This window comes from Dama dama, chromosome 12, assembly GCF_033118175.1.
Source record: "Dama dama isolate Ldn47 chromosome 12, ASM3311817v1, whole genome shotgun sequence".
In the NCBI taxonomy this organism is placed as follows: Eukaryota; Metazoa; Chordata; class Mammalia; order Artiodactyla; family Cervidae; genus Dama; species Dama dama.
Genome location: NC_083692.1, coordinates 59555342 through 59579548, shown reverse-complemented (window position 1 = coordinate 59579548; position 24207 = coordinate 59555342). Strand labels below are relative to the sequence as shown.

The 24207-nt window shown below is 43.8% G+C and overlaps 2 pseudogenes; one reads left to right on the top strand and one right to left on the bottom strand.

The window, feature by feature from the left end:
- Window positions 1-13860: 13860 nt before the first annotated feature.
- Window positions 13861-17788, bottom strand: LOC133067244 (DNA mismatch repair protein Msh6-like; annotated as a pseudogene).
- Window positions 17789-20592: 2804 nt separating this feature from the next.
- LOC133067243 (small ribosomal subunit protein uS19-like) lies at window positions 20593-21011 on the top strand (annotated as a pseudogene).
- Window positions 21012-24207: the final 3196 nt, after the last annotated feature.

Below are 24207 nucleotides of genomic sequence, written 5' to 3'. Positions count from 1 at the left end.
GCTCCTAAGTTATTGCTAAGACCCAGGCATAGCTGATTACTTTTTGCTGGGCTGCTTTCAGTCCTGCCTTCACACAGATCAGAAAATTATCCTTTTCCCAGATGTGCTCAGGATCATTTTAATTTCAATTAGGATCTGAGGAGGGGACTGCAGTTTCCCCTACTGGCTATTTATTGCTTGACATGTGAAGCCCCGTAGCATAACTTCAGGCTTCCTTTAAGACCCTAGCATGCTCAGGGTCAGATAAAGTTTGACTAAATATGACCATGATGTCCTTCCACATCAAGTCAAAGGCCAAGGTAATGTGTTGGAATGTATCTATTTATTTGCCTGAGTCATCTGTATAGCTTCCCAGGTCTTGTTAGATCTGTCTTAGTTCTAAGAGGGAGAAGGGCTTATGGATCCGGGTTGGTCCGAATTCTCCTCCAGTTTCAACTAAGGGACATACTCGAGTTGACTTTTATGGAGGGGGTGCTCCCGGATATGGCGGCATGTTTGGATACAAGGAAGGAGCACCAGGCAACTCGGGAGCTGTGGGAGGTGAGCCTTCACAGGGCCGGGGGGTGGGGGGTGGGGGTGGTCCCTCTCTTGGTTGTCTGTGCCTAACACCATTTGCCTAGTAGGCTCACTTTTAGGGCATACAACAATCCCATACTTAAGACAGAGTTCCTTCATATCTCTTAGTTGGAAGAAAATTTGGACATAGGGGATCTCTGTCCATTTCCCTTGTCTTTTGCAGAATAAGTCTAGCTACAGAATGGTACTGTAATTTAAACTTCCAAAAAAATTAAAATAAAATAAAATAAACTCCCACCCTCAGGCCAGTGTTCCTTGTCCCCCAGAGGATACCGTGGCCATGCAGTGGCACAAAAGAATTTTAGCAACTTCTCCTCAGAGTTAGAGGATAGAACAGCTTCCAGTTATCAAGGATGCATCTCAAGGGCATCTGTTGGGAAGTGGATTGGTTAGTTCCCATCTGAAAGACAGTGATGACAGGGAGGAAAAGAAAAAAACTAATAGGCCTCCTTCAGTTTCCATGAGTGGACTTCCTTAGGAGTGAGTCTTTTTGAAGCTTATCCTACCCAGTACTATTGCAACCTGAGAGCCAGGCATCCCCAGGTCAGGGTGCAGATCCCCAGGCAAGCTGAGGCATGACAGCCTCCTGGAGATCGAATCCCCGGGCAGGTCAAGGCATGCTGGCCTCCTGAGAATTGGATCCCTGGGCAGGTCAAGGCATGTCGACCTCCTGGGACCCCTGGATTGGCAGATCCTTGAGCAGACTGAGGCGTGACAACCTTTCAAGGACCAGATTTCTAGGCAAGTCGAGGCAGGTTGACCTCCTGGGACCCCCAGACTGGAGTTGGGTGTCCCCAAGGTCTCCAGTGTGACCAGTGCTGGGTAGGTTGTAATCTTAACTCATTGCCAGTTTGTTCACCACAGATGGGAATAGATATCATGATGTAAAGCAATCCAAGCCTGTGCCCTGAGACTGGGAACCTGATGAAGCAGCCATAAGCCTTATTCTCTTACTGCTCTAAGGGAATGTAAGTCACTGATTTTCTCCCCTAGTCCTCCGTAAGAGCAGGTTAGGGTGTCTCCAATGATAAACACTTCATTGTCATAGATCCACTTTAGGTAATAACAGAAGTAATGACAAAGGAGTGAGTTATCTTGTCCTGTTAAGAGTACCTTAATAAGCAGCATGGAGCAATGTTGCCCACAAGGGGGCAGGGTCCTGGTTGTAGGAGTTAGTAAGAGGCTTAAGAACAAATTGATAAGAGGCAACAGACCAGATGTTCCATAAAAGTGGAGAGGAGATTTAATCCAGGAGTATGTTTGTAACTTTAGGAGAAGGGTGGTAAGGGTCTGGGCCCAAATGGCATGTAGGGCTAACTACTAAAGTGGCAAACATTATCCCTGGAAGCCCAATAGCCCTTGAAGGGATGCCACCAACAGATGGACTTCTAGCAGGCATTGTGTGCCTGTCACCCACCCTAGCCGGTTCACTGAGAGATGCTGTTGTTACACATGATGTAGGAAACATGGGAGATGAAGGCCTGAATATTTAGAGGGATTGGATATTATACAGTATTTCCCTCCCAAGGGCCAGCTATTTTCTGGTTGTCCCTTCAGAAGATGGTAGAGGCAACACTGTGGGCCCAGACTGGGTTCAGGAAAAGAGCATAAAACAGGAGGGAAGGGGGCAGGGCACAACTTTTGAAAGAATGACATAGCCCAACGGCATAACATAAACTGATTAAAATCAAAGAGGTCCAAGATGACAAGTTCAACTAAACCTTGATCCCCAAACTGCAAGCTAAATGACACACCCAGAGGTGGCAGAACAGTTCCAAGTCACTGTCAAAAGACAGAGGAGTGGGTGGTTCCCCAATGATTGGGATGATCCTCCCACTCATTAGCATATGAATTCACCTAGCTGGCAAAAACTAGCCACACCACATTCCATGGCCGAAGCACTTGCCCTCTGCAATGGCCCACACCCTGCGGAGTCTGCTTCTCTCTATATCAGAACAAATCCACCTCTTACCTATTGCTGTGTCTCTAACTGAATTTTTGCAATGAGACATCAGAACCTGGGCTTCATTAGGTCCTGAAGCCAAGCACCATAGGTTTTGGCCAGGCTCAAGTCCCAGGAGAGAGGAGCTGAAGGACATGAGGAAAAAGCAGTGGGAAAAAACATGCTGAGGAATCCCCTTCATAACCTGCCAGAAAATCTGCTAAATACCTGATCTGTGCTCACAGTTTTCATTGGCCTGATTCTTGGCATAAAGAAGATTAAAGACAGAAGAACCCCCACTGGCTTGTGTAACAGCCACTAGAGCGCAGAGGATAGTGGAGTCTTCAGGACACACTGAGGGGTAGTCTCTCCAGAGTTCCTCAGATGCACCTACTGCCGCTCGCCTGTTCTTGAGGGGGGTTCGAGGAAACAAGAAATGAGAGATTGTAAAGGAATTAAGATTTTGTTAAGCATATGTCCTTCCAGCCATAGGAGCAAGAACCTCCTACCTTAACCGGAGGTCTTCTGGAATCTGAGACTGAGCCATGTGAGCTTTCTGCTGAGCTCGTTTTTCCGCTGTCCCAGTTTCCAGAACACTGGGCTTCTTGTCACTTCCCCTGCCCTGGGTTTTCTTTGCATTCACCTTCCACTATGGGAGCTTTCGCAGAGTTGAGCTACTGCTGTGGCCTCCTCCTTGTGGGACCCTGCCGAGACTGTTTCAGCAAGGTTAAATATGAGAAACGGCACCATAGATGTTGGGGGTGTGTGTAATTTCCTCAGTTCTGTCTCGTCAAGACAAAAATTTGAAGCAACAGATGGACCAGTGTTACAGCCCTTGAATGGGCCAGTGTTACAGCTCAATTTTATTTAGAAAGGAAAGGAAAATACATAATTGAGGTGTGAGGGAATGCCGACCCAAAAGACTAGAAGAGAAGAGAGGCCCCCGGCCCAATTTTGGCTCCTCTTTTTATATGTTTTTTCTCCTCCCCCTGCGCCTGCCCTATGTAAATTGGGCTAGCCAGGAGTGCTGTTTGTTTTACCTGAGATCCTCACTCGGGTCCTCAGACCTTCCTTTGCTCTATTTTTGCAAGCTTTTCCCTCCCTTGTCTTTTAGTCACCTCCATTCTGGATTCTTTTTTCCTATTCTAACTACCTAACAGAATAGATCCATGTATATGTATAACTGAATCACTTTGCTTTACACCTGAAACCAACACAACATTGCTAATCAACTATACTCCAATATAAAATTATTTTAATTTTTTAAAGTAAGGATGATAAGGAACTTCCCTGGTGGTCCAGTGGTTAAGAATCTGCCTTCTAATGCAGGGGACACAGGATTTATACCTGTTCGGGAAACTAAAATACCACATGCGTTGGGGCAACTAAGCCCATGAGCTGCAACTACGGAGCCCATGCACCACAACCAGAGAGAAGCCCACACGCTGCAACAAAGACTCCAGGTACCGCAACTGAGTCTGACACAGCCAAAAATAAATAGATAATCTTTTTGTTTAAATAAATGAAAGTTATTGGTTACACCCTTTAAAAAAGAAGGATAACACATCCTACTGCACAGGTTGTTGTGAAGCTTAAATGAAATAATACACATGAAATGCTTTGAACAGTACCTAGAACTGTAGCTGAGAGGTTAAAGCGTCTGCCCGCAATGCAGGAGACCTGGGTTCGATCCCTGGGTTGGGAAGATCCCCTGGAGAAGGAAATGGCGACCCACTCCAGTATTCTTGCCTGGAGAATCCCATGGACGGAGGAGCCTGGTGGGCTACAGTTCATGGTATCGCAAAGAGTCTGACCCGACTGAGCGACTTCACTTTAGCACGTAGAAAGTGCTCAATAATTGTGAGCCATTATCTATTATCTTCCATGATGCCTGAAATTCTACTACTAAAGACTAACTCCTTGGGATTAAGGAGGGATTCTGGCCTGGCTGCTAGTCCTATGCTTTTCATAGTCTCAGGTTAAGAAGTCCAGTGACACTCCTACTGTATTCTGTGAGGAGTAAGACCCCTGCCTGGGGCCCCTGTCATTGCATCCCTGCCTTGGTAATCTACCCAAAGTCCAATCCTGTACTATCAACGCCATATCTTTAGTAACCTTCTTGTGGCTAAACTCCAGCTGCTGAAATGCAGACCCATGAATAGAGTTCTCCCAGATATGAAGTAGCTACTCAATTAATATTAGTTGATTGACCAGCTACATTCCACTGGTCTCCTTGAAACTGACCTCAAATAGTATCCTTTGTGTTCTCTCCACTTGCCCTCAGTGGTCACATGCTCACTGCCCACCCTGGGCCCTCCAGCCATCCTCCATGAGCAGATAGATCCAAAACATCAGCCAACCACTACCCTTTTTCCATCTTGGCAGATTAAACCACATCATTAAATCTCTGAGGGCTCTCCTCCAGAAGACATGTTCTATGATTCAGCTCAGTTCAGTTCAGTCACTCAGTTGTGTCTGACTCTTTGCAACCCCATGAACCACAGCACACCAGTCTTCCCTGTCCATCACCAACTCCCGGAGTTTACTCAAACTCACGTCCATTGAGTCAGTGATGCTATCCAACCATCTCATCCTCTGTTGTCCCCTTCTCCTCCTTCCCTCAATCTTTCTCAGCATCAGGGTCTTTGCAAATGAGTCAGCTCTTCGCATCAGGTGGCCAAAGTTGGAGTTTCAGCTTCAACATCAGTCCTTCCAATGAACACCCAGGACTGACCTCCTTTAGGATGGACTGGTGGGATCTCCTTGCAGTCCAAGGGACTCTCAAGAGTCTTCTCCAACACCACAGTTCAAAAACATCAATTCTTCGGTGCTCAGCTTTCTGTTTAGTCCAACTCTCACATCCATACATGACTACTGGAAAAACCATAGCCTTGACTAGACAGACCTTTGTGGACAAAGTAATGTCTCTGCTTTTTAATATGCTGTCTAGGTTGGGGTCATAACTTTCCTTCCAAGGAGCAAGCGTCTTTTAATTTCATGGCTGCAATCACCATCTGCAGTGATTTTGGAGCCCAGAAAAATAAAGTCAGCCACTGTTTCCACTGTTTCCCCATGTATTTGCCATGAAGTGATGGGACCAGATGCCATGATCTTAGTTTTCTGTATGTTGAACTTTAAGCCAACTTTTTCACTCTCCTCTTTCACTTTCATCAAGAGGTTCTTTAGTTCTTCACTTTCTACCTTAAGGGTGGTGTCATCTGCCTATCTGAGGTTATTGCTATTTCTCCCAGCAATCTTGATTCCAGCTTGTGCTTCAGCCAGCCCAGCGTTTCTCATGATGCACTCTGCATATAAGTTAAATAAGCAGGGTGACAATATACAGCCTTAACGTACTCCTTTTCCTATTTGGAACCAGTGTGTTGTTCCACGTCCAGTTCTAACTGTTGCTTCCTGACCTGCATACAGGTTTCTCAAGAGGCAGGTCATGTGGTCTGGTATTCCGATCTCTTTCAGAATTTCCACAGTTTATTGTGATCCACACAGTCAAAGGTTTTGGCATAGTCAATAAAGCAGAAATAGATGTTTTTCTGGAACTCTCTTGCTTTTTCAGTGATCCAGTGGATATTGGCAATTTGATCTCTGGTTCCTCTGCCTTTTCTAAAATCAACTTGAACAACTGGAAGTTCACCGTTCATGTATTGCTGAAACCTGGCTTGGAGAATTTTGAGCATTACTTTACTAGCATGTGAGATGAGTGCAATTGTGCAGTAGTTTGAGCATTCTTTGGCATTGCCTTTCTTTGGGATTGGAAAGAAAACTGACCTTTTCCAGTCCTGTGGCCACTGCTGAGTCTTCCAAATTTGCTGACATATTGAGTGCAGCACTTTCACAACATCATCTTTCAGGATTTGAAATAGCTCAACTGGAATTCCATCACCCCCATGAGCTTTGTTCGTAGTGATGCATGATTGCCCTGCTCTAAAATGCTACGTCTCCAGGCTCAGACAACACTTATCAATGTGTACCCAGCTTCCTCCACCCTCTTCACTAACCTCTGCAGCACTCTGCACCACCCTGTGTGGAGCTCCATTCCCAGACAGAGTCCCCCTCACTCCAGCCAGGGCCTGGAATCCCTAACCAAGTCTCCTAGAATCTGTGTTACGTGCTAAAAGAAAGTCAGGACTATGGAAAAAGCAGGCTGCCTAGAGCAAAGGGTTCATTCAGGACATGAAGGAAGTGTAAAATTAAGCTGGAAAAGTAGGATGGGGCCAAATCAAGGAGGGCCTTGAAAGGAGGCAGATTTGAGCTGGAGACTGGGAGGGCGGTCATGCCCAGGTACACTTGTACCAGAATGAGAAGAGTTTGGAGATGGGAGAACCAGTGAGGGAATCACAGGGCCCTTTGAAAGAAAGCAGAAAAGTAGACCATGTTCCCAGAGGGGAAAAAAACACACACACTGAACAATTTGCATAATATTTCAGAGGGTTGCAGACCTTTAAAGACCATCCAGAGGACTCTCTATTGGTGAACTCCAGATTAAAATCTCTAGAACAGAATCTTACAACCAATTAGAACCTGGCATAGTCACTCAAATAGTGATGTTTAAGGGGGGGAAAAGGACTTCCCTGATGGTTTAGTGGTTACAAATCTGCCTGCCAATGCAGGAGACATGGTTTTGATCCCTGGTCTGGGCAGATTCCACATGCCGTAGGGTAGCCAAGTCCATACACCACAACAACTGAAGCCCATACACCCTAGAGCCTGTGCTCCACAACAAGAGAAACCACTGCCAAGAGAAGCCCAAGCACTGCAACTAGAGAGAAAGCCTGTGTGCCAAAACAAAGACTCAGCACAGCTCCAAAAATAAAATATATTTTTTTTTACAAAAAGAAAAAAATCTTAATTCCTGGTCAGAGAAAACAAGAACCTGGCTAAGCTTGGCAGTAATAGAAAGGACAACAGGGAGTGAATTCCAAACCATGGGGGGAAAAGTGGGTGGTTTTTTTTTTTTTCTTTTTTTTAAGATAGGAGAAATGAAAAAAAGGGAAGTTTGCACGTCTCTAATCTACATGATCAGGTGCATCCAAATGAGGGAGAGTGTCAGTTTTTTGTTGATTTGGTTTTTTCCAATGCTGGCAGGGAAGGATGTGAAGTTTGATTTGTTCATTCAACATGCTTTAATCAAGCGCCCAGGATAGGCTTGACCCTGGAACATCGACATGGAAAGGCAGAGCCCTGCTCTCATGGAGCTCACACTGTAATGGGAAAACAGGCACAGAACAAGGGCAACACGGAGACTGCTGGAGAGTGAGGGGTGGAGGGGCTTGCACAAAGCAAGGGGAGCATGTGGAGTCTGCAGTACGCTTGGGGAAATCAGGTGCTCCAGATAAAACTTGAATAGCTTGGAGCTTAACCTAACTAATGAGCTTTACCTAAAGCTCCAACAGGAAGAACTACACATTAACTTTTCCCTGACCCAATAGCCCACATGTCCTTCCTTTCATGTTCTTCGCCAAGTGTTGCCTACAGATATGCTCAGTCAGTCAGTCATATACGCCTCTTTGCAGCTCCATGGACTGTGGCCTGCCAGGTTTCTCTGTCCATGGAATTTCCCAAGCAAGAATACTGGAGTGGATTGCCATTCCCTGTTCCAGGGGATCTTCCAAACCCAGGGATCAAACCCATGTCTCTTGCATCTCCTGCATTGGCAGGCAGATTCTTTACCACTAGCTCTACTTGGGAAGCCTTTGCCTATAGGAGATGGGAAATAAAGTGTCTGATTAAATATAGGAAAGGTCACACTGATAGCTGAGGAGAGGAGGGGAAAGCAGGAAAAGATTTGAGACATTAAGGGGTGGGAGTCGGGGAGGTAACAATAAGGAAATTATTATATTCGTGAACTTAAATTCCAAGCTGTCTCCTTCACTGATGAGAAAATAACAAAATCTGCAAATCCGGACTAGCAAATCCAGACAGGCTCCAAATGGGTCTGTCTGCCTTCAGGGAATAGTTAGTAAAATCACCCTGCAGGGAGCTCAAGGAGCCAGTCTTTGAATTGGGTTTAACAGCAGTGGAGCCAGATTTGCTTCTCTATTCTGCAGCTGTGTTAGCCTCTGTGATCTCTGAATAAATCGAAGAATTTTTCCTCAAGAAGGAAACCTTCCACAGCTGGTTTCTTGGGAGCCTTGAATGCTGTGCTTTTTGGCAGGTGTGTGACTGCCCAGCAGGGAATCCCGGAGTTTTGAGCAGACCTGACAGTCACCTGTAAGGCAGGTCACAGAGCTTTAGAAATCTCCATCTAGATACAAATAAACTTATTTACCAAACCAAAATAGACTCACAGACATAGAAAACAAACTTATGGTTACCAAAAGGGATTGGAGGGGGCGTAGGAATGGAGGGATAAATTAGGAGTTTGAGATTAATATGTACACACTATTTAACATAAAACAGATAAACAACAAAGACCTACTGTATAGCACAGGAAACCTATATTCAATAGCTTGTGATAACCTATAATGAAAAATCTGAAAAAGAATATATGTGTGTATGTGTGTGTACAAAAAGAAGAAAGGGAGACTCCTTCTAAACAAAAAAGCAAAAGGGTCTAAACTTAGGGATGAGAGGCAGATCTACCGGAGGAGAGGTGATAAGCACTGGATTTTTTAGAAAATAGACAAGGTTGATTAATTGGGAATGTAGAACCAAAGTAAAGGGAGGAATTGAGAATGATGCCCAGATGTCTTACTCAGGGAACATGGGTTCTGACAGTTCTCTTCACTGACATAAGGAGTAGTGGGCATTCCAGGGAGGTGAGGTAGGGTGGGGGTTGCTAGAAGGAGAATGAGCTCAGTTCTGTTTTAGAAGTTTTTTTTTCCTCTGTGTACCTTTGGGAAACGTAACAAAAATGCACTGACTATACAAGCCTAGAGTTCAGGAGAGTAGTCTAGTCTCGACATAGAGTCTGGAAATAACAGCTCATAAGCAGTGACCGAAATCCTGAGCACAGAGGAGATGCAGCATGAGAACATAAGGGGCTGAGAGGAGGTCCCAGGGGAAAACCAAAACTGAGACCACCAGAGGAGACCTGAGTAGAAGACAGCTAGACTAACCAGGAGAAGACTACCAAAAAAACTAAGGGGAGAATTTCAAGAATGGAGTGGCCCAAAAAAGTCAAATGTCTTATAAAGTTCAAATAAAATGCCGACCAAAATATATCATTTGGATGTAGCAACCAGGAAATCATTGGTAACCTTTTCAAGATGGGGGTAAAAAGCAGATTATTGAGGATTGAAGAGTAATTGAAAGTGAGGCAGTGTAGACAGTCCCAGGAAAGAAGAAGAGAGCTGGGCGTGAGGAGGAGAATCTCTGGAAGACAAGCTGGGTCATCAGCAGGCATTCTTTTGTTGCCAAGGTTTTCTAATGGGAAATATTTCAAAGTGTTCTTATTTTGCAGGGAAGTGCTAATGAAGAGCTAGAGGATACAACAATGGAAAACAAAAAGTAAATTTCACAGAAGGGACCAGCGAGGCAGCACTTCAGTTGTCAGATGAGCCTTGAATAGGAGCGACTCGTCACCAAAGAAGGAGAATGGGAGGCAAAGGCTGGTGCCAAGGCCGACAAAAGTGTACATGGGAGCAACTGTTGTGTTTTTCCTAGGAAATGTTAAATTAGGTTATCCACAGAAAGTCAGGAAGTTGGAGTAGAGATGGGTGCCTAAGAAGAGTGGGAGAGGGTTGGAGGCAGTATTAAGACGAGTGTGCATTCCATTGACATTGGATGCTATAAACGTACGTCTACACCTACAGTACCCATGTTGTGTGACTGCCTCTAGCATCTTTCAGAAACAAGATTTGGAGAAGGAGCATCTCAGAAGTAAAAAAGATATGAGTTGGGGTTTGCAGGACAGCTGTAGCAGATTTTGAAAAAGAGGCAAAGAAAGCAAGGATGCCAGCAAGACAGAGACCCAAGGATAAAACACAGCATGGAGTTTCATCATGGGGAATACATGTAAATCCATGGCTGATTCATGTCAATGTATGACAAAAACCACTACAATACTGTAAATTAATTAGCCTCCAACTAATAAAAATAAATGAAAAAGAAAAAAAAAAGAAAGAATAAAGAAATGAAACCATGAAGGGGCTCACAGGCTTCTGAGAAGAGTGGGGGAGGAGACTGAAGATTATCACAAAGAGGGATAGCAGCTGGGCTTTCAAATCCATATTAAAGGAAATGTGAAAGGGTGAGTCTTATGTTTAATAGTATGGGATATTACCAAGATGTTCCAATTGTGATTATCCTACCTGGGGAAATGGAATAGGTGCAAAGGCCAAGGGTGCCTATGAACTGCAAATACTGCTCCAAAAAAGTGAAAGCAACCTTCTATTCATCCAAAACTGCTAACTGCAAGAGATCTGCCTGTCACTGGCATTGGAGTATAAAAAGTTAGAGGCAAGAAGTGTGTCTGAAGTGACAATGTGGGAAAGATAGATCAACAAGAAGCAAAATCCTACTTCAGACAACAGTTGCAACCAAGACCTCTCACAGGGACTTCCCTGGTGGTCCAGAGGTTAAGATGCCACACTCTGAATGCAGGGGGCCTGGGTTCAACCCCTAGTCAGGGAACTAGATCCCACATGAAACAACTAAGAGTTTGTGTGCCAAAGAAAACTATCAGTCAGTCAGTCAGTTCAGTCGCTCAGTCATGTCTGACTCTTTGTGACCCCACGGACCGCAGCATGCCAGGCTTCCCTGTCCATCACCAACTCCTGGATCTTGTTCAAATCAATGGAAACTATAAACAAGGTGAAAAGACAATCCTCAGAATGGGAGAAAATAATAGCAAATGAAACAACTGACAAAGGATAAATTTCCAAAATATACAAGCAGCTCATACAATTCAATGCCAGAAAAACAAACAACCCAATCAAAAAGTGGGGAAAAGACCTAAACAGACATTTCGCCAAAGAAGACATACAGATGGCTAACAAACACATGAAAATATGCTCAGCATCACTCATTACTGGAGAAATGCAAAGCAAAACTACAGTGAGGTATCACCTCACACCAGTCAGAATGGCCATCATCAAAAAGTCTACAAACAGTAAATGCTGGAGAGGGTGTGGAAAAAAGGGAATCCTCTTACACTGTTGGTGGGAATGTAAATTGATACAGCCACTACGGAAGATGGTATAGAGATTCCTTAAAAAACTAAAACCAACATATGACCAGCAATCCCACTCCTACACATATACCCTGAGGAAACCAAAATTGAAAAAGACACATGTACCCCAATGTTCACTGCAGCACTATTTACAACAGCAAGAACATGGGGACAACCTAGATGTCCATCGACAGATGAATGGATAAAGAAGCTGTGGTACACATACACAATGGAATATTACTCAGCCATAAAAAGGAACACATTTGAGTCAGTTCTAATGAGGTGGATGAACCAAGAGCCTATTATACATAGTGAAGTAAGTCAGAAAGAGAAAGATAAATATCATATACTAACACATATACATGGAATCTAAAAAGAGGGTACTGATGAACTGACCTGTAAGGCAGCAGTGGAGAAACAGACACAGAGAACAGACTTATGGACACGAGGAGAGGGGAGGAGAGGGTGAGATGTATGTAGAGAGTAACACGGAAACTTACATCACCATATGTAAGATAGACAGCCAATGGGAATCTGCTGTGCATCTCAGGGAACTCAAACAGGGGCTCTGTGTCAACCTAGAGCAGAGGGGTGGGGAGGGAGATGGGAGGGTGGTTCAAGAGGGAGGGGACATATCTATACCTATGGCTGATTCATGTTGATGTTTGACCGAAAACAACAAAGTTCTGTAAAGCAAGTATCCTTCAATTAAAAAAATAAATTTAAAAAAAAAAAGAGTTTGCATGCCATAACTAAAAATCCAGCATGCCGAAACAAAGATTGAGATACACATGCCACAACTAAGACTTGGAGCAGCCAAATAAATAAATAAAAATAAACGTTTTAAAAAAAGATCTTTGACAGAAGTTGCAACTCTGTTAAGACTTGTCAAGGACCATGGCTACTGAGGAGCAGATCTAGCTTTTTTGGGTAGCAGGTTGAAGTATTACTCAACTCATAATTTCCTCAGTTATAGCCAAAGTCATAATCCAAGAGGGATGACCTTCACTGCCCAGACACGCATATGATCTACTTTGAGACTTAGATCTCCTCCCTTTCTCCCCTCTCCCCCCATGCCTCTTATTGGCGAAACGTAGCAGGAAATCAAGTAGAAAGGCTATGGATGCAAGACACACACAGTTAGCTTCCCAGGACAGGGATAAGGAAAGAGAGGTGTGAGGGACTTCTTTGGTGGTACAGTGGATAAGAATCTGCCTGCCAATGGAGCGGACATAGGTTCGACCCCTGGTCCAGGAATATTCCACATGCCTCGGGACAACTAAGCCTATGCACCATAGCTTGTGCGTCTGTGTGCTAGAGTCCACAAGCCGCAACTACTGAAACCCGTGTACTCTCGAACCCAGGCTTCGAAACAAGAGAAGCCACCACAACTAGAGTGTAGCCCCTGCTCGCTGCAACTAAAGAAAGCCCACACACAGCCACAAAGACCCAGTGCAGCCAACAATTAAATAAATAAGCAAAAAGTATTTTAAAAAATGAGGGAGAGGTGTGAGGAGCAGATCTGGTGGAAGAAATGAAAAACACCCAGCAGAGTTAACAAAGTATATGAAGAGTTGTAATACTCCAGCACGTGTCTTTGGAGAAGGCACTGGTTTAAAGAAGTAGGTGAGACTTAGCATGCAGACTGGGACTAAACCGGAAGTCACAAACCAAACCCACAGGAACCTCAGAGTGTAGACAGGTTTTGCTTGGCGCATAGAACATATGGGTACATATGTGTTCAAATCAAAAACAGCAAATGTTTTCAAACCAGGAGATATCACAAAGAAATATAATTTCTGGCTTTTCTTTAAAAACTGGAAGATCCAGCAACAGTTGGCCCATTTCCTATAGCGCAACGCTCGGCTTGAGCTAACCACAGCCCCTTTAGACAGGGCATGCCTTGTCCAAATTTCCTCAGACCCCACCACCTTCTCTTCCATGCCTAACACTGAGGTCGAGAGTGAGTTTTCAGCCTGGAGGTGTCAATCAGCCTGAGCGGTATTTTATTTCTTTTTTTTTCTTTCATTTTTAAAAAAATAAAGTTTATTAGACCATAATGTTGTCTGAATTTACCACCTTTGTCAAAAGTGAACTCAAAGCTTCCAATGTAGTCTATAATTCCTCAAAGTCAGCAACTTATGGACAGCTTCAGCATCTATGGTCGACCTTTCACTAGCCACACAAATCTCCTGAAATAATGGCAGTGACCGAGTCATCTTCTCAAATTCTCTTGCTTTTCTATGTCCCTTTTGAATAACCTCCTCTGGAAGATTAGCAAGCCTAGCTGCATTAAAGCCATAGCTTTTAGGACAGGCTCCTTTAATGAATTTATAGAGGAAGGTAATAGTCTCCTAGCTGGGATCTTCACATTCATTTTCATGTGTCCTAGGTACACTGCAACATTTTGAGAATAATCTTCAACTAGTGAATGGTAGTGGGTAGAAAACAATGTACAACACTTTATATTCTCAGCAAGTTCTTTAACAACTGCATTTGCTATTGCTGTCCTATCAAACGCTGCAGTACCTCTTCCTAATTCATCCACAAGCACCAGAGAATGTGCTGTTGCATGTGTAAGTATACTGGCAGTTTCACTCAATTCAACAAAAAATGTACTTTCACCTGACATTATTCTGTCTGAGGCACCAAATCTAGTAAACACTCTATCAATTGGTGTGAGCCTACACACTTCAGATGGTACATAACAGCCCCTCTGGGCCATTATAGCTAATGACCAGCCTGTCTCATGAGTGTAGACTTGCCTCCCATATTTGGCCCAGTAACAAGCACACAATAAGTTTGCCATTTTCCTCCTCCTCTTCCTCACAGCCTATTAGAATGTTATTAGGAACAAAGTCATCACCAAAAAAAGTCTTTGTAATGCAGGGATGGCGTGATCCTTTAAGGTCTAGAAAGGAAGGAGTAGCTTCTCCTGGCAACAGAATTACTGGACATTACATAGGACCATCACCCCCTCAACTGTAGTTAGCCAGGCACGATAAGACATCCAACACTGCAGTGCACTCCACAGCAGCCTGCCAGTCCTTATAATTTTTATCAAAGGTATAGAACAGTCACTCCATGCAGTCTTTTAATCATGCATCTCTCTGTTCATCAGCATTTATCAGATTAACCAACTTATCAATTGTTTTGGTCCAGTATTGTTTACAGTCCTTTTGGGTGGATTTCAACTCATATTCTTCTGGCAAATTATGGGTGATGAAATTCTCTGGAATGTCCAACAGGTAACGATTCCTACCAATTCCCCAGTAAACTATGGTCCTACAGCCAATTCAACTGTGCTGTTTCTCCAAGTATTCCAGGAGGCTCTGTTCATTTTCTCTTATCTCAGCAAGAGCTTGATCATAATCAGAGTCAAATCCTACTCTGGGAGTAATCAGTCCAGTCTTTCGAGCCTTTTCATGGCCAAAAGTTGTATGCCATCGATTCAGTTCTGAAGTCAAATCAGGAAAGCGGCCTTCAGGATTTTTTGTCTGCAGGGTGAGGACCTGCTTAAGGATTTTAGACTTAAAGTTATCAATGACTTCTTCCATAAGCCCTACAATTTTACATATTACTTTGAATCCTTCCAGAGCTGAAAGAAAATCAATAATCTTATTTTTTGCTATATGTGGTTCCTTCATACATATAGCCCGGCTATCTGGGTGGTTCTGGCTCTTGAGGAGAGACCCAACATTATGAATTTTACTCAGTAGTCTTTTGAGATCTGGAAGCTTCTTAAGAAGGTCTACAGCCTCAGAGATTTTGTTGGGCACAACCATTAGGTCTTCTATGGCATCCAGAGTAGGACACAAAGCCACTGCTTTAGAAGCCGTTTACCAAAGGGGGTATGGCAAGTATCAATCTTCTCTAACAGGGTCCCTTTACTAGAACCGCTTGTTCCATTCAGAAAAATCTCAAAGTTGTTCAATGTCACAGCATCTAGCACCATTCGTTGACTGGCTTTAGCAAAGACAGCACCAGGTCTTGTAGCACAGACCCTGTCAGAATCCAAGAGAACATACTCTTCAAAATTAGCCATTGATAAAAGCTCCTGATCAATAAGGCATTTTTTGAGGTAGAAGACACAACCACCAAGAGCAGAGAGGGCCAATTCACTCTTCTCTCCTGGTGTCAATCCAATAGAATCTGACTCCGAGGTCATACCTTTAAGCACCTGGGGTACCATCACCCTATCATCCTCATTTAACTTGTCTGTAAAATATCCTTCTTGAAAGAGAGTTCTCAAAGTTTTGGCTGCATTCCAAAACTGGGAGCCTGGTATCAGACCTTCCTGAAGAGAAGAGGATAATAAACTCTTGAGAATCATCTTAGTTTCCATTGAAAGGTTTCCCCTTTCAAATAAGACTTGTATTGGAGGATAGTGTACCACTAAAGTCCTAAACCTGGAACAATGGCGATCATCTGAAAACTGACCTATGAAGAACCTCCCTAGTGAGGTATCAAATCATACTCCATACACACAAATGTGGCCAGCAGACTCCTCTTTTCTCTTTGAGGCTAAGAAGATACTTGCTGCAGTTCTCTGGGGGGTCACCTTCCAGCACACTGTAGGTCTGTGTACCCCTGGTAATGACCCTACAGATCTCCCTCCACACCACTCTGTCATACTAAGATATGTGTGCCATTTTTCAGCATCGTGCCTCCATCATTTCTGGGGTCTCAGCTGTTCTACTTGTGCTACTTTATAGCCTTTCTGGACCAGGGAATCTGAGTATTGGCCTTTCACAATTTCAGGGAGACCAGAATGGGCCCAGTTGCCTTTCATGAATACCAGCCCTAGTTCACTGACTCCAATAAGCACATCCATGTGGTACAGCTCATAAAACTTCCCCACTTTTTAAAATATAACCAGATCAAAGTTCTGAGACTTAATTTGTAACCACTTCTTCATCCCAGGAGTACAGGAATTAAGGAAATCCTCAGGCACATGGAATGTGGATGCATAAAAATCAGGGTGATCGGGCCGCCTCCTGTGCACATCTCTTCTCTTTTCCTCCGTAAGCCCCTCTAAAGTTTCATGATACCAGACAGTGGGGCGATTACTGTCATCACATCCTCCACCAGTGTGGGCATGGGATTCAGAATTTTGAGGGACAGAGAAAGCCCTCAAAGTACTCCTGGTTTCTGATGAAATGCCAGTTGCTCATTTGGTGCTGAGGGCATTTCCTTCCTTGAACTCTTCCTCTTGAGGGAACCATTTCCAGTTACCATTCTCTTCCGCTTTGGAGCAACTTTGACAGGGCCGTCCAGGCCTTCACTGTCACTGTCCCCCACGCCACTGCTTATTTCATCACTGCTTCCTTCGTCCTTAGCGTCTGGCTTAAATTCCATATCAGAGCCACCAATGTCACTCTCAGAGTCTGAAATAACCCTTCGTTTTTTATTTGGCGGCTACTCCGCCTGGATCCTTGCACCTTTGGCCTCACTTCCTCTTCACTCTCAATGTCATTTTCCTCTTCACTCTTATCTGACGCATAAGTGGCACCTGCCTCCGTCTCTTCTTCCTCCTCTGGCTCTGAGGACTCATCACATACTGCCAACTCAAGCCTCTTAATCTTGTCTTTATTCAAGCCTTCATCTGCACGTTGCATTGCTCTGAGTATTTCAGGCTTTGCACTGTAAAAATGACCTCCTTTCTGGGCTTGCTTTGAATGTGAACCTATACATGGCTTTAATAGCCTTCTGCTAACCCAGCCCCTTGTTGGGCTGTCATCAAAAAACTGTACATGAATTTGGGCAGACTTTCCTTTCTCACAAATGAATGTTCCATCAAAAGGGTGGTTATAATCCAGGCGAGGCCACCAAGGGTAACCCTCCATCTTGGTCCAAACCAAATCACCTGGTGAGAAGTCACAAGAACTGCTGGTGGGGACCGCAAGGGATGCTGACTTTCACAGCCCTCCGTTGAGGTTCCTGGCCTCAGCCCACGACATGGTAACCGCTAGGGGCTCTGGCCCAGCCTCGCTCCAGGCCTCATCCCTGCCTGGGGAAAGGAAGGCCCCAGTGTTAGTGGCGGTGGCGCTGCTTTCATTTGAGGCCCTGACAGGGGCTTTGTTGGCATTATTCATGGCTGGAAACTTAGGGAAGAAGCTATACAGTGTATTCTGTCACAACATAGCCACAGCTGCCAAGGTTCAACCACTCTGTCATACCGAGCCACTAGAGGCAAGGCATCTACCGCTCGGGGCCTGCTGGCGGGAAATCTCTCTTTCTTTCTTTTTAAATTTGCAATATTTTTTCTCCCAGTTTTAATGAAATATATGTTATGACATATAACACACACAGAAATAAAATTTAAGAAAAGAGATATAACTTACAAAGAGCACTGTGTAAGTTCAAGGTAAACAGGGGTGTTTACTTATAGTATAAAAGTACTTTTCTGGATCCACAGGTATCCCTGCTTTTCAAAAGTTCGCTTTTCATCACTTCACTTTTATAAAAGACATACACTAGTATCTGTTTTCAACAACCAAAAGAAATCAGAGGAGGATTTTTGCTTTTACCAAAGAAAGATGAAAATCAAAAATAGTGTTCCACATTTGTTTTGCAGTGAGCCCTTAAACACTTAGAGAATCAGCTTGCACCCTGAGAAGCCAGAGTGGCCCCACTAAGCTCCCTCCCCAGGAATGACACGCAGCATCTCAGCATCAGGCCACCGTAGTGCTGAGCTGTGTCTGTGAGCATCTGTGTTTTCTCTCAATTTATCTTGTGCTTCCATTAGCAAGATGTGTCTTAAGGTAATTGCTTCTTTGCCTTCTATCTTTCAGCTTAAAGAAGATTTCATAGGCATGCTCTACTTTTGAATAGCAGGGGAAACCTGTTAGTCTCTACCAAGGTGGAAAAACAAAACAGGGCTGAATTTTTCCTGAAAAATGGAAGAGAACATTTTCTTTATGAAAGGGAAGAGCAGTCCCACAGTGTTCTAATATGCACACAAAGTGTTTCTGTGTCAAAAGGATATAAATCAAGAGACCATTTTTCTTTCACCCAGCCCACTTTACTCAATTATGTTACCTGCCTGGAACCCTGTAAGCAATGCAGCTTAAGGTTATGGACTAGAGCCATGCAGGTGGAAAGCAGAAAAATCATCTAAATTTCATGTCACTTACCCACAATATTCTTTATACTTATTGCTATTCCCTACCACTATTGCTCAATCTCCAAATATCTCCGAGCCAAAGAGCACCTCTACCATCACCTCTGTCTTCTAACTAACTTGGGGGCATCTGGATCTCAAAGGTTCTGCAGCATTGCCAGGTGGGGACATCCTCTAGGCAGGTAGAAAAATGGTACTAGAGGCAAATACCAGTGAAGCAGAGATAATGGTAAGTTCACTGAGTTAAAGCAGTGTGGAAAGAAAACTGTAGAGGCCAAGAACAGAGCTGTAAGTGGCACAAATAATTAAAAACTGAGGAAAGGCAATTCAAGTAAAGGAAACTCAATAAAAGTAATTAGTTACCCAAGTGATGGAACAGCTGAGAAGCTAAAGGGACAATGAGGCAATCCAGAGATGAGCAATACCAGGAAGTTTTTGCCACCCCTGGGCCTGACAGAACAAAAGAAGGAGACGATGATGCCAGAAACCAGAATCAGGATTTTGGCGGAAAGGACAGGAGCCGAGGCTGCCTACCATGAGCTGGGGCTACGGGAAAAGGGTGCAATCTACTGAGCTAGAAATGACAGAGATTGAACCGCTGCCTGAGAAACCACCTTAGTCTCCTGCCAGCTCCTTTCATGGGCCATGGCTGATTCATGCTGATATTTGACAGAAAAAAGTATGTAAACAAAAGTATGTAAAGCAATTATTCTTCAATCAAAAAAATAAATTAAAAAAAAAAAAGAGTTTGCATGCCATAACTAAAAATCCAGCATGTCGAAACAAAGACCAAGATACACGTGCCACAGAAAGGTAGGCTTGATACAAACAGGGCAGGGAAGGAGTAGAGAATGAACCTGGGAGCGACTGCAAATACTGGGCAGAAACCAAGCTTTGGAGGAGTCACGAGGACTTTAGGAATAAGAAACAGAAGCAGCAGATGTAGATCACACATTTGTCCTTTGTGCTGTTTCAGCCTACCAGTGCAAACTTGGTCCTGTTTGCATTCTTACATTCCTGAGATTCAGTTCAGTTCAGTTGCTCAGCCGTGTCCGACTCTTTGCAACCCCATGAATCGCAGCACACCAGGGGGGAAGCTAACGCCTACACGCTGATTTTAGAAGCTCCATTTCAAGTTACTCTTCCCTAGATAGAATAGCTTTCCCGCAAATTTCTCCTTCCTCATTTTCTGCTGAAATTTACAACCCTCTTTGTTACTTTATAATTCCTTTTCTTCAATGAAGATAATAAATAATTGTATGATTCTCCCCAATAACATCCTGAATTGCTTCCATGAATAAGTTCTTTTTACACAATTTTTAACTCTTCTGCAATCAGGAATTCAGCAATGGGATGCTGTTCTTGTTATTACTTTGCAACTACAAAGCAGTAAATCCATTCATTTGAGAGCTAGTCAGCCTGTGATTTGAAATAACATCTAAGTAGAAGCTAGGACCCCTCTTCGTTTGGAGAGATGAAGTTTTCCATTTCAATAATTGGAACAGCGAACAGCGCAGAATATAGGTACTCTGTATCCACTAAGTGATGTGCTCCTAAATCAGGTGATTACTATTGTGATCATACAGTCAGTGCAACAAACGCTGGTTGATTTAAGAGAGCAGAACATTTAAAATTTAACCTGGAGACAGAACAAGACCAAGACCTAGAGTATTTTAAAAACCTAGCACTAACTTTCAATTTTCTCATTTGAAATTTTAGAGTAATGATCGATGCCCGAACTACCTCACAGAGCTTTTGGAAGGTCAAATGAGACAAGTGCCTGAGTATGCCTTTTAAAAATGCAGCACAGATCCTTTCCAAGGAGCCGACGAGATGGCGGAAGTGGAACAGAATCAGAAGCGGACCATCCGCAAGTTCACCTACCGTGGCGTGGACCTCAACCGTGTCCTACGAGCAGCTGACGCAGCTGTAAGGCGAGCGGCTGAACCGCTGCCTCCGGCAGAAGCGAGACTGGCCGCTGAATGGCTGCGCAAGGCCAAGAAGGATGTGCTGCCCCTGGAGAAGCCCGAGGTGGTGACGACGCACCTGCGCGAACTGATCTTCCTGCCACAGACGCTGGACAGCATGATGGGCGTCTACAACCGCAAGACCTTCAACCTGGCGGAAATCAAGGCTGAGATGACTGGCCACTACCTAGGCGAGTTCATCCCTTACAAGCCCGTGAAGCACGGCGGGCCAGGCATGGGGCCACACACTCCTCCCGATTCCTCCCCCTCAAGTAGCCTGCTGGCCAAGGGAGGCAGAGACTTCTAAAAATAGATAAAATTTTAAAATGCAGCATAAAATATATCCACAGAGCCAGGATGCCTAGGGTCCAAATACAATCCCACCAGTTTTTGGCCGTGTGAACTTGAGTAAATTATTCAACTTCTCCGTGCCTAAAGTTTCTCATCTGTAAAGTGGAAAGAGTAGGGGGGGCCCTCATCATGGCTTGTAACTAATGACTAGCTGGGGTGAGGGTACACACGCCCTCCTCCCTTCCTAGCAATGAGGCAAGGTACCATTTACACTCCAGAGCCCCCAGACATCACGCTGAGACCGTACTTCACCTGAAATCCCATCCTTGTGTAGCACCTTCTCTTTTCTTACTCTGCTTCTCCCTTACCAGTTTTCCTTAAGAACATTCTCGTCATCAACCTCATGCACACAAACTGCTTTTGCAGACTCCGTTTTTATAGAGCCCAAACTAAGTTCAGTACTACTCACACGGAGTTGCTGATAGATAGATAGATAGATAGAGCACTTGAAACAGTGTCTGGCATGTAGTAATTTCTCAGTAACACGGAGTAGAAAATGGGCCAGAAAAGACAGTCACATGATAATCACAATAATGATGTTACAAAACCCCTGGCTTAAGGAGGCCGGGGATATGTGTGTACTTATAGCTGATTCACGTTCTTATACAGTGGAGACTGGCACAGCATCGTGGAGCAATTATACTCAAATGAAAAAAAATTAATTTTAAAAAAAGTTTAAAGAAAAAACGTGGCTTTCAGTTAACGTGTATGGAGATTAAAAGTCCTCCCTCTTGAAGTAATACCATTTGCAGCAACATGGATGAAACTAGAGAGTGTCAAACTAAGTAAGTAAGTCAGACAGAGAAAGACAAATCCCATACAACAGAGCAAACAGCCTGTGGTTGCGGGCAGGGAATGGGGAGGATGGGTTGGGAGTTTGGAAATTATGTGAAAAAGAATATATATGTGTATGACTGAATCACTCTGCTATATAGCAGAAGTTAAGACAGCATTGTAAATCAATTATACTTCAATAAAATTCCTTTTAAAAAAGACATCCCTCTATCCTAACAAGTAAAAAGCTGAACAAACTGAAAAATCAGCAGCTCGACTTAGATCTGGCAGAAATGAGGTTACAAGGTAACACCCCTAAAACTGGAGAGACAGACAGGGGGATACTGAGAATTACAACTTACTAGAGCAGAAATCCACAGGCAGAAAGCTCCACAGGAACAGTTGCTGGGGTAAGAAAACCTGAACTGTAATTGACAAATTGCTGGAAGCTCAGTGTGGATAAATCTGAGAGATGAAAATTCCAGGTGGACCCAATCATTGGATGCGAGTAGGAGCGGGGGATAATGTGGGGGGAGGGGTGGATTCTGTGAGTTTTACCTCCAGGAGCTCTTCCAGGTTCTTCCAGTGAAGAAATTAAAAAAAAAAAAAAATCCCCTGGTGCTTCCTGCATGGGGAGGGGAAAAGTAACCATTTTGAAATAATCAGAGTATCCTGTTCTAACAGAGCCTGCCCTCAAGAGAAATTATTTTACCAGATCCTAAATTCTTGGGGTCTTATCAGAGCCTAACTAACCCAGCAGAAAGGAAACGCCCAACTCTAGTACCTCCAGCCATCCTGTCCCACCTAAGATGGTGGGGACACTTGTGAAGTTCACAGTCCTGGGGTACAGGCTCACTAAAAGGCTGATACTTAATCATAGGACTGTAGAACACTTCCTCTGCCCCCACAAAAAAAACTTACCACCACATCCTTGAAGGACTACTTCCTGGAGTTCCTTTTAACCAATACATCACATCCCACTTTGAACAAAAAATTACAAGACATACTAAAATGCAAAAAAAAAAAAACAGTTTGAAGAGAGAAAGCAAGCATCGGAACCAAACTCAGATATGGCAAAGATGTTAAAATGATCAAATGGGAATTTAAAATAACTATGACTGGGAATTCCCTGGCTGTCTGGTGGTTAGGACTTAGCACTTTCACTGCCAGGGCCTGGGTTCCATCCCTGATGGGGCAACTAAGATGGTGCACCCCTCCCCACCCCCACCACACCCCCACAAAAAACAACTCAATATATTAAGGACTGCAATGGAGGTTTAACTTCTCTCTGATTGAGTATGGACTGGATTTATTGGATCACATCTATTGAATAGATTAAAGCAGAAGTGATAAGATGTCTCTTCCAACAGTAGGTTATATGAAGACGGGAGTTTCCATCTGGGGTGCTCTCACCCCCTCCTTCTTTGTCCTAGACCTTGTACTATTGAGGAAGGCCTACAAAAATGTTCACGTCACAAGGATCTGTAGCTGCTGCCAACAACCCCCATGAGACATCTTGAAAATGGACCCTCCACCTCTTCACATGTTTGCAGCCCTGGCCGACCAGTTCGCTGCAACCTCGCAAGAGATCAGGAGCCAGTGTCTGGATTCTTGCCCCACAGAAACTGTGACCCTAGAAATGTTTGTTGCTTTAAGCTACCAAATCTAGGGCAATTTGTTACACAGCAGTCAATAGCTGACCACATGGAAAGATAATAAAATTCCAGATAGCAGTGGTTTGATAGAAGAATAAGGGAGAAACACCAAGGCTATGGACAGAATGAGATGGACTGGAAATGGAGTTACCCATGTGTATGAAGAGCATCAGAAAATGAAGCTGGAAAACACAAATCTCACCATGTTGGTATGGGAAGAGCCAAAATAAGTATCATAATCTACAGGAAACTCAGTGGTGAAACCGGATCCCTAAGCTCAGTGAGGTGGCTCTGCTATTAGAAGGAGCACTGCCAGTAGAAACCCAGTGTCTTTAAAGCAAATGCAGAGTGTTATTATGAAGGAGAGAGTGGAAACAGAAAAGCCTTTCCTTGGAGAAAGAGAGCAAAGACAAATAATCAGCCTTTAAAAAAAAAAAATCATGAATGAATGCTTTTCTCTTCTCCTGCTAGCACAAGGGTATCAGATAATTCAAATTCTTTGTATTGAAGGTTGCTTTTTCTGGTCATCTGAATATAAATTAATAAGATGTTCCTGTATATTCAGTCTTAACTGGAAGGATTTCAAAGAAACTTTCCAAAGTCATTAGACACGAACAGAGTCCCCAGGACTCTCAACTTTTCCAAGGTGGCTCGGTAGCTTCTTTCCCAAAGTTTCCTTTACTCTGGGATGA